Source organism: Notamacropus eugenii, chromosome 3, assembly GCF_028372415.1.
Source record: "Notamacropus eugenii isolate mMacEug1 chromosome 3, mMacEug1.pri_v2, whole genome shotgun sequence".
NCBI classification, from domain to species: domain Eukaryota; kingdom Metazoa; phylum Chordata; class Mammalia; order Diprotodontia; family Macropodidae; genus Notamacropus; species Notamacropus eugenii.
This window is the reverse complement of record NC_092874.1, coordinates 347,970,952-347,979,226: the sequence shown is the minus strand read 5'-3', so window position 1 is coordinate 347,979,226 and position 8,275 is coordinate 347,970,952.

Sequence of the window (8,275 nt, the reverse complement as noted above, 5' to 3'; positions counted from 1 at the left end):
TTTTTGGCTCTTCCTGGTTTATGTATCTTCTCCCTATTTGGGTTATAAAAGGGACTTGGTAGGACTCTGCCGATGTTCCTAAATAGTATTAGGATTAAATGTTTTTTAAAAGTTTGGTAGAATTGAGGAAGAAATTAAAGCTATCTATACTCATATGAAAAAATGCTCTAAATCACTATTGATTAGAGAGATTCAAATCAAAACAACTCTGAAGCACCACATCACACCTATCAGATTTGCTAACAGGACAAAACAGGAAAATGATAAATGTTGGAGAAGATGTAGGAAAGCTGGAATACTAATTCATTGTTGGTGGAGCTGTGAGCTGATCCAGCCATTTTGGAGAACAATTTGGAACTATGACCAAAGGGCTATAAAAATGTGCATACCCTTTGATCCAGCAATACTGCTTCTGGGGCAGTATCCCCAAGAGATTATAAAAATGTGAAAAGGGAGCATGTGTACAAAAATATTTATAGCAGCTCCTTCTGTGGTGACCAAGAACTGGAAATTGAGGGCATATCCATCAATTTGGGAATGGCTGAATAAGTTGTGGTATATGAGTGTAATGGAATGCTATTGTGTTATAAGAAATGATGAACAGGTGGACTTCAGAAAATCCTGGAAAGACATATATGAACTGATGCTGAGTGAAGCGAGCAGAACCGGGAGAACATTGTTCACAGAAACAGCCACAGTGTGCAATGACTGATTTTGATAGACTTAGCCCTTCTTAGCAATGCAAGGACCTAAAAAAATTCCAAAGGACTCATGATGGAAAATGTCATCCACATCCAGTGAAATAACTATGGAGTTGGAATGCAGAGCAAAGCAGACTATTTTCTTTTTTGTTTTATTTTGTTTTGTTTTATTTTTTTCTTTCTCATGGTTTCTCCACTTCGTTATAATTCTTCCATGCAACATGACTAATGTGAAAATGTGTTTAATAGGAGATTATGTATATTAATGTGTAGAGTCTATATCAGATTCCATGCCATCTTGGGGAGGGAGGGAGAAGGAAGGGGGAGAAAATTTAAAACTTATGGAAGTGAATGTTGAAAACTAAAAATACATTAATTGGAGAACTGGAAAAAAAAAGTTTGGTAGAATTCACTTGTGAATCCATCTGGCCCTGGGGTTTTTTTCTTAGGGAGTTCATTAATGACTTGTTCAAGTTCTTTTTTCCAAGATTGGGCTATTTAATTATTCTATTTCCCCTTCTGTTAATCTGGGAAATTTACATTTTTATAAATATTCATCTCTTTTGTTTAGATTATCAGATTTATTGTCATATAAATAGGCAAAATAGTTGCTAATAATTGTTTTAATTTCCTCTTCATTGATGGTGAATTCATTCCTTTCATTTTTGATACTGGTAATTTGGTTTTATTCTTTCATTTTTTAACATTTAACTAACCAGTGATTTATTTTATTGGGTTTTTCATAGAACCAACTTCTAGATTTATTTATGAATTCAAAGGTTTTCTTAATTTCAATTTTATTCATCTCTCCTTTCATTTTCAGAACTTCCAATTCAGTGTTTAATTTGGGATTTTCAATTTGTTCTTTTTCTAGTTTTTTTTTTTAGTTGCATGCCCAGTTCATTGATCTGCTCTTTCTCCATTTTATTGGTGCAAGCATTTATAGATATAAACTCCCCCCTATGAATTACTTTGGCTGCATCCCATAAATTTTGGCATATTATCTCATTATTGTCATTATCTTTAATGACTTTATATATTGTTTCTATAATTTGTTCTTTTGCCATTTATTCTTTAGGATTGGATTATTTAGTTTCCAATGAGTTTTTAATCTATCTTTCCACTGCCCTTTATTAAATGTAATTTTATTGCATTATGATCTTAACATGATGCCTTTAATATTTCTGATTTTCTGCATTTGGTTATGAGGTTTTAATGCATGATCAATTTTTGTGTGGGTTCCATGTACCGCTAAAAAAAGGTACATTCCTCCAGAGATCTATAATATCTAAGTTTTCTAAAATTCTATTGATTTCCTTAACTTTTTTCTAGTTTATTTTTTGGTTAGATTTATTTAGTTCTGAGAGGGGATAGTTGAGATCCCCTACTAGTATAGCTTTCCTATTTTCTTCTGTAACTCATTTGGCTTCTATTTAAGAATTTAGATGCTATACCACTTGGTGTGTATATATTTAATATTGTTATTACTTCATTATCTATGGTACCCTTTAGCAAGATGTAGTTTCCTTTCTTAGCTCTTTTAATTAGATCTATTTTTGATTTTGCTTTGGGATCACAATTGCTACCCCTGCTTTTTTTTTTTATACTTCAGCTGAAGCATAATAGATTCTACCCCAGTCCCATTCCTTTACTCTGTGCATCTTGCTGTTTCACATGTATTTCTTGTAAAGAGTATATTGTAAAATTTTGGTTTTTCATCTGCTTCTGTTTCTTTGTTGAGTTCATCCCATTCACATTTACAGTTATGATAACTATGTATTTCCTTCCATCCTATTTTCCCCTTTTATCCTTCTCCCTGTCCCTTCTCACAAGTGTTTTACTTCTGACCACTAGCTTCTCCCAGTCTGCTCTGCCCCACCTTCTATCAGTCCTCCCCTCCTCCATTCTCTTACTCTTGTCCTTTTTTTTACATCCCCATAGGATAAGAAAGATTTCTATAACCAACTTATTGTGTATGTTGTTCCCTCTCTAAGCCAGCTCTGATGAGAGTAAGGTTCAACCATTGCCTACCACACCCTCTATTTTCCCCTCTATTGCAATAGCTCTTACATTTTTATGTCAGATAATTTACCCCATTCTATACCTCCCTTCTCTCTTCTTCCAGTGCAATCTTTTTTCTCATCCCTTAATTTTGATTTTTTTGGGATATCATCCCATCATAGTCAACTCACATCCACACCTTCTGTCTAGGAATACTCCTAATTGCCCTAATAGTCATAAAGTTCTTAAGGGTTACAAGTATCATCTTGCCATGTAGGAATATAAACAGTCTAACTTTATTGAATCTCTTATGTTTTTCCTTTCCTGTTTACCTTTTCATGCTTCTTTTGAGTCTTGTAATTGAAGGTTGAATTTTTAAATTCAGTTCTGGTCATTTAATTAGGAATGTTTGAACATCCTCTCATTAAATTTCCATCCCTCCCCTCTCCCTGAACAATTATGCTCAGTTTGGTTGGGTACGTGATTTTTGGTTGTAATACTAGCTCCTTTGCCTTCTAGAACATCGTATTCCAAGGTTCCTCCCTCCCCCTTGGTCCTTTAGCATAGAAACTGTGTGTAACCATGACTGTAACTCCATGATATTTGAATTATTTCTTTCTGGCTGCTTGCAGTATTTACTCCTTGATCTTGGAAGTGTGGAATTTGGCTATGGGATTTGGGGATCATTTTCATGTAGTGACCAGTGGATTTTTTCAGTTTCTGTTTTACCCTTTGGTTCTAGGATATCAGGGAAGTTTTCCTTGATAATTTCTTGTAATGTGATGTCCAGGCTCTTTATTTTTTTCATGACTTTCAGATAGTCCAATAATTCTTAAATTATCTCTCCTTGATCTATCTTCCAGGTCTGTTATTTTCCCAGTGAGATAGTCCACATTTTATTCTATTTTTTCCATTCTTTTTATTTTGCCTTATAATTTCTTTTATTTCTTTTTAAATATTTTTATTTATTTTTAGTGTTCAGCATTCACTTTTATAAGATTTTGAGTTCCGAATTTTCCCGCCTTCCTTCCCTCCTCCTTCCCTAAGATGGCATATAATCTGATATAGGCTATACTTGTACAATCACATTAAACATATTTCCACACTAGTAATGTTGAAAAAGAAGAATCAGAACCAAAGGGAAAAACCATTCAAAAGAGAAAACAAAAACAAAAAGAGAGAAAATAGTATAGTTCAATCTGCATTCAGACTCCACAGTTCTTTCTCTGGATATGGATAGCATTTGCCTTTATTAGTTTTTTGGAATTGTCTTAGATCATTATATTGTTAAGAAGAGCCAAGTCTGTCAAAGTTACTCCTCGAACAATGTTGCTGTTCTTCTGTATGACATTCTGGTTCTGCTCACTTCACTCAGCATCAGTTCATGTAAGTTTTTCCAGGTTTTTCTGAAATCTGCCTGTGTTGGGGGACAGCTCTGGACCGGGGTCCCCCGTGAGGACCGTGAGATGCCTGAGGGTCCAAACCTGCCCCCTTGTGGGGTACTGGGATGGCCCTGGTAACAGGCTGGCTCCACCCGCGGGGAGGCACTTGGGAGGAGCTCGCCAGCCCATAGGAGGTACGGGGGAGGAGACAGGGGATAATAAAAGGGGATGATCACAAGGGCTTAGAAGAAGAAGGAGAAGGGGAAGAAATGCAATAAAGCTTGCTGACTGCAACTCCTTTCGGGTGCTCTGCCTGTTTATTGCCCTCCCCCAAACAGGAGAGGGGCCGGAGACGTCCGAAGACCGGGGATCGATAAGTGGAGAGGCGAAGGCCCAGGAGTAGACCCCGGGCATGCCTGTTCGTCATTTCTTATAGAAATTTATTTTCTTATAGTATTCCATTACATTTATATACCATAACTTGCTCAGTCATTCCTTAATTGATAGGCATTCCCTCAATTTCCAATTCTATGCCACCACAAAAAGAACTGTTGTAAATATCTTTGTACATGTGGGTCTTTTACCATTTTTTTATGATCTCTTTGTGATACAGTCAAAGTAGTGGTATTGCTGGATCAAAGCGTATGCATAGTTTTATAGCCCATTGGGTGCAGTTCCAGATTGCTCTCCAGAATGGTTGGATCCATTCACAACTTCACCAACAATGCATTAGTGTTCCAATTTTCCCATAACTTCTCCAACATTTATCATTTTTCTTTTTTTTGTAATGTTAGCCAATCTGATAGGTGTGAGGTAGTACTTCAGAGTTGTTTTAATTAGCATTTCTCTAACTAATAATGATTTAGAGCATTTTTTATATGATTACAGATAGCTTTAATTTTTTTTCCTGAAAATTGTCTGTTCATATCCTTTGATCATTTATCAATTACGGAATGACATCTTATAAATTTGACACAGTTCTCTATATATTTGAGAAATGTAACCTTTATCAGAGTGCACTGGCTATAAAAAATTGTTTCCCAGAATTATTGGACTATCTGAAAGTCATGAAAAAATAATTTCTAAACTTGGTTGTGCAAAATTGCTTGTGCAGTTTTTTTTTCAATTTAATGTAATCAAAATTATCCATTTTGCATTTCATAATGTTCTCTATCTCTTGTTTCTCCACAGATCTGACAGGTAAACTATTCCTTGCTCTTCTAATTTTCTTATAGTATCACTCTTTATGGCTAAATCATGTACCCATTTTGACAATATTTTGGTATACTGTGTAAGATGTTGGTCTATACCTAGTTTCTGCCATACTAAGACAGGGCATACATGTACAATCATATAAGACATATTTCCACATTAGTCATGTTGTAAAAGAAAAATCAAACCAAAAGGGGAAGATTATGAGAAAGAAAAAAACAAATGAAAAAGAGAAAATAGTATCTTCCATGGGCATTCAGACACCATAGTTCTTTCTCTGGATGTGGACAGCATTTTCCAACATGAGTCTCTTTCTATTCTTCTTATGACTTAACTTCCCAATATGTACTCTTTGATCCAGTGACACTAGCGTCTTGCCCATTCCACAAACAATATACTCCATCTCTCAGCTCTGGGTGTTTTTTCAGGCTGTCTCCCATGCTTGGAATACTTTTCATCCTCAACTCTGACTACTGACTACTGATTCCTTTTAAGACCCAGAAAAAATCCCATCTTCCCTAACCCCTCTTAATTCCTTCCCTCTTTTAATTATTTCTTATTTAGCTGATACATAGCTTGCTTTGTATATGTTTGTTTATATGTTGTCTCCCTCATTAGATTATAAGATCCTCTAGGGCAGGGACTATATTTTGTCTTTTCTTGAATCCCCAGCACTTAGCTGAGTGCCTGGCACATAGTAGATACTTAATAAATGTTTGTTGATTGACTGTCTAAAATTCTTTTCAGCATAATATAGTTTCCTTTTTATTCCTTTTAATTTTTGAATGATCTTTTTGATTTGTCAGATAGGACAATTGCAATTTTTGGATTTACTTGATGCGTTGTAAATTTTTTTCCCCAATATCTTCAGACTTTCTTTATGGATTCCTTTATTTTTAAAATATGTTTCTTGTAAGCAACAGATAGTAGACTTTTGGTTTCTTACTCAATCTATCATTCTTTTTCATTTTATTGGATTGCTTAATTCATTTATATTTAAAGTTATATGAATTAGTATTAAAATTTCCCCTATTTTTTCTCTAATATTTTTCCAAGTTACTATTTCCCCCTCTTCCTGTAGGCATAATACTATGTTTCTTTTCTCTAAAGTTACTTTAATTTTATTTTTAAAAATATTTAAAATAATTATACTTAAAATAATTATAAAAATAATGATAATATGATAAATTATAAAACATAACAGCAACATAATTATTATTTAGCACTTTTAAAATATCTTATTTGATACTCACAATGATCCTGGGAGGTAGGTGCTATTATTAGCCTCATTTCATAATTGAGGAAACTGAAGTAAACAAAGGTTAAGTGACTTACTCAGGGTCACCCAGCTACTAAGGCCATATTTGAACTCAGGTTCAGGCCTGACTCCAGGACCAGTACTGTGTTCACTGAGACACCTCGTTGTTTCACAAGGCAGCTTCTGTGCTTTGGGCAAAAAACATGAACACCATAATAGCACCTACCTCCCAGAGTAAGTTTTCTAACCCTGTTTGCCTCAGTTTTCTTATCTGTAAAATGAGATGGAAGGAAATAGCAAATCACTCCAGTATCTTTACCAAAGAAAACCCCAAATGAGGTCACAATTTAAAAAATTAAAAGGAATAAAAAAGAAAACTCTGTTATGCTGAAAAGAATTATAGACAATCAATCAATTTGCTTGCCTGTTGTCTACCCCCGTTAAATTGTGAGCTCCTTGAGAGCAGGAGATTTAACCTTTTTTTGTATCATTAACGCTTAGCACAGTGCTTGGCACAGAGCTGATATAATAAATGTTTACTGAAGAAGGAAACAAAGCTGAAATGGCAGCCAGGGACCCAGCAGCCAAGATTCAGCTCATATAGTCAAGTGCCTGCTCTGATTTCCCTGTGGGAGCAGTTTTTATGCTTCTGGTGGGGAAGGGAAAGGGGTCAGGTGTCCTGTCTTCCCATCCCTAAAGAGAGAGATTCAAATAGTCTTGATTAGATCAAGAGCCAGGAAGAGAAGTGACTGAGGTGTGGTCATTTCCTTTTAAAAATCCACTGAATTTGCAGCTCCTCCAGCTCTGTGGTCAAGAGAGAAATTACTTCCTCATCCCAAAGAACATGTACAAGTCCTGTGGCGGTGAGTCTGCCAGAAGCAGGAAGGCCAGCTTTCTGATGCTCTATGCAGCATCTTTTTTTTTTTTTTTCAAAACACATTTAATCCTTGAGGCAATAAGAAGCCACAGGAGTTTTTTGAGTAGGGGATTAACTTGGTCAGAGGTTAAGGAAAATAATTTTAGTTGTGTGGAAGATAGCCATCTGAGAGACTAGTCAGGAAGGCCTCAGGAAAGGTGATGAAGGCCTGAACGTAGGTGATGGAAATGTGAGTTGTAGAGGTCAAAACTACAAGATCTGTGAATCTGGGAGGTGACTGAAGAGTTAAGAGTGATACATAAGGTCTAGTTGTACTACTCCAGCTAAAAACGTTCTCCCCCTCCTCAAATTTTTCCTTTTTAAGTTCTCTTCCTTACTCTTATCTTTCCTAATTTGTGTGGTGCTCGTGTGGGCTCCTGCCTTCCCATGTCTCCTCCTAAAGTCCTTGAAGGCATCAAGGACCAGGTCGTTTTCATCTTTGTATCCCCTGGTACCTGGTAAGAATTTGAAAAATAAAAAAAAGAATAAACATATAGCAAACAGGAAACCTGAAATAAATGATCATGCACGCTGCCAGGCCTGCGGACCTGAACACCAGGAGAGATTCCACTGACCAGGTAGAAAAGTGCACCTGGAAAGACAGAGTTGGCCAGTCCTGGCCCCTGCAGACCCCGCCCCGCCGGTCCCACCGCCGCCACAGACCCCGCCCCCGCCGGCCCCACCGTCCCTGAAGGCCCCGCCCCCGCCGGCTCCACCGCCCCTGCAGGCCCCGCCGCCACAGACCCCGCCCCCGCCGGCCCCACCGCCCCTGCAGGCCCCGCCCCCACAGACCCCGCCCCCGCCG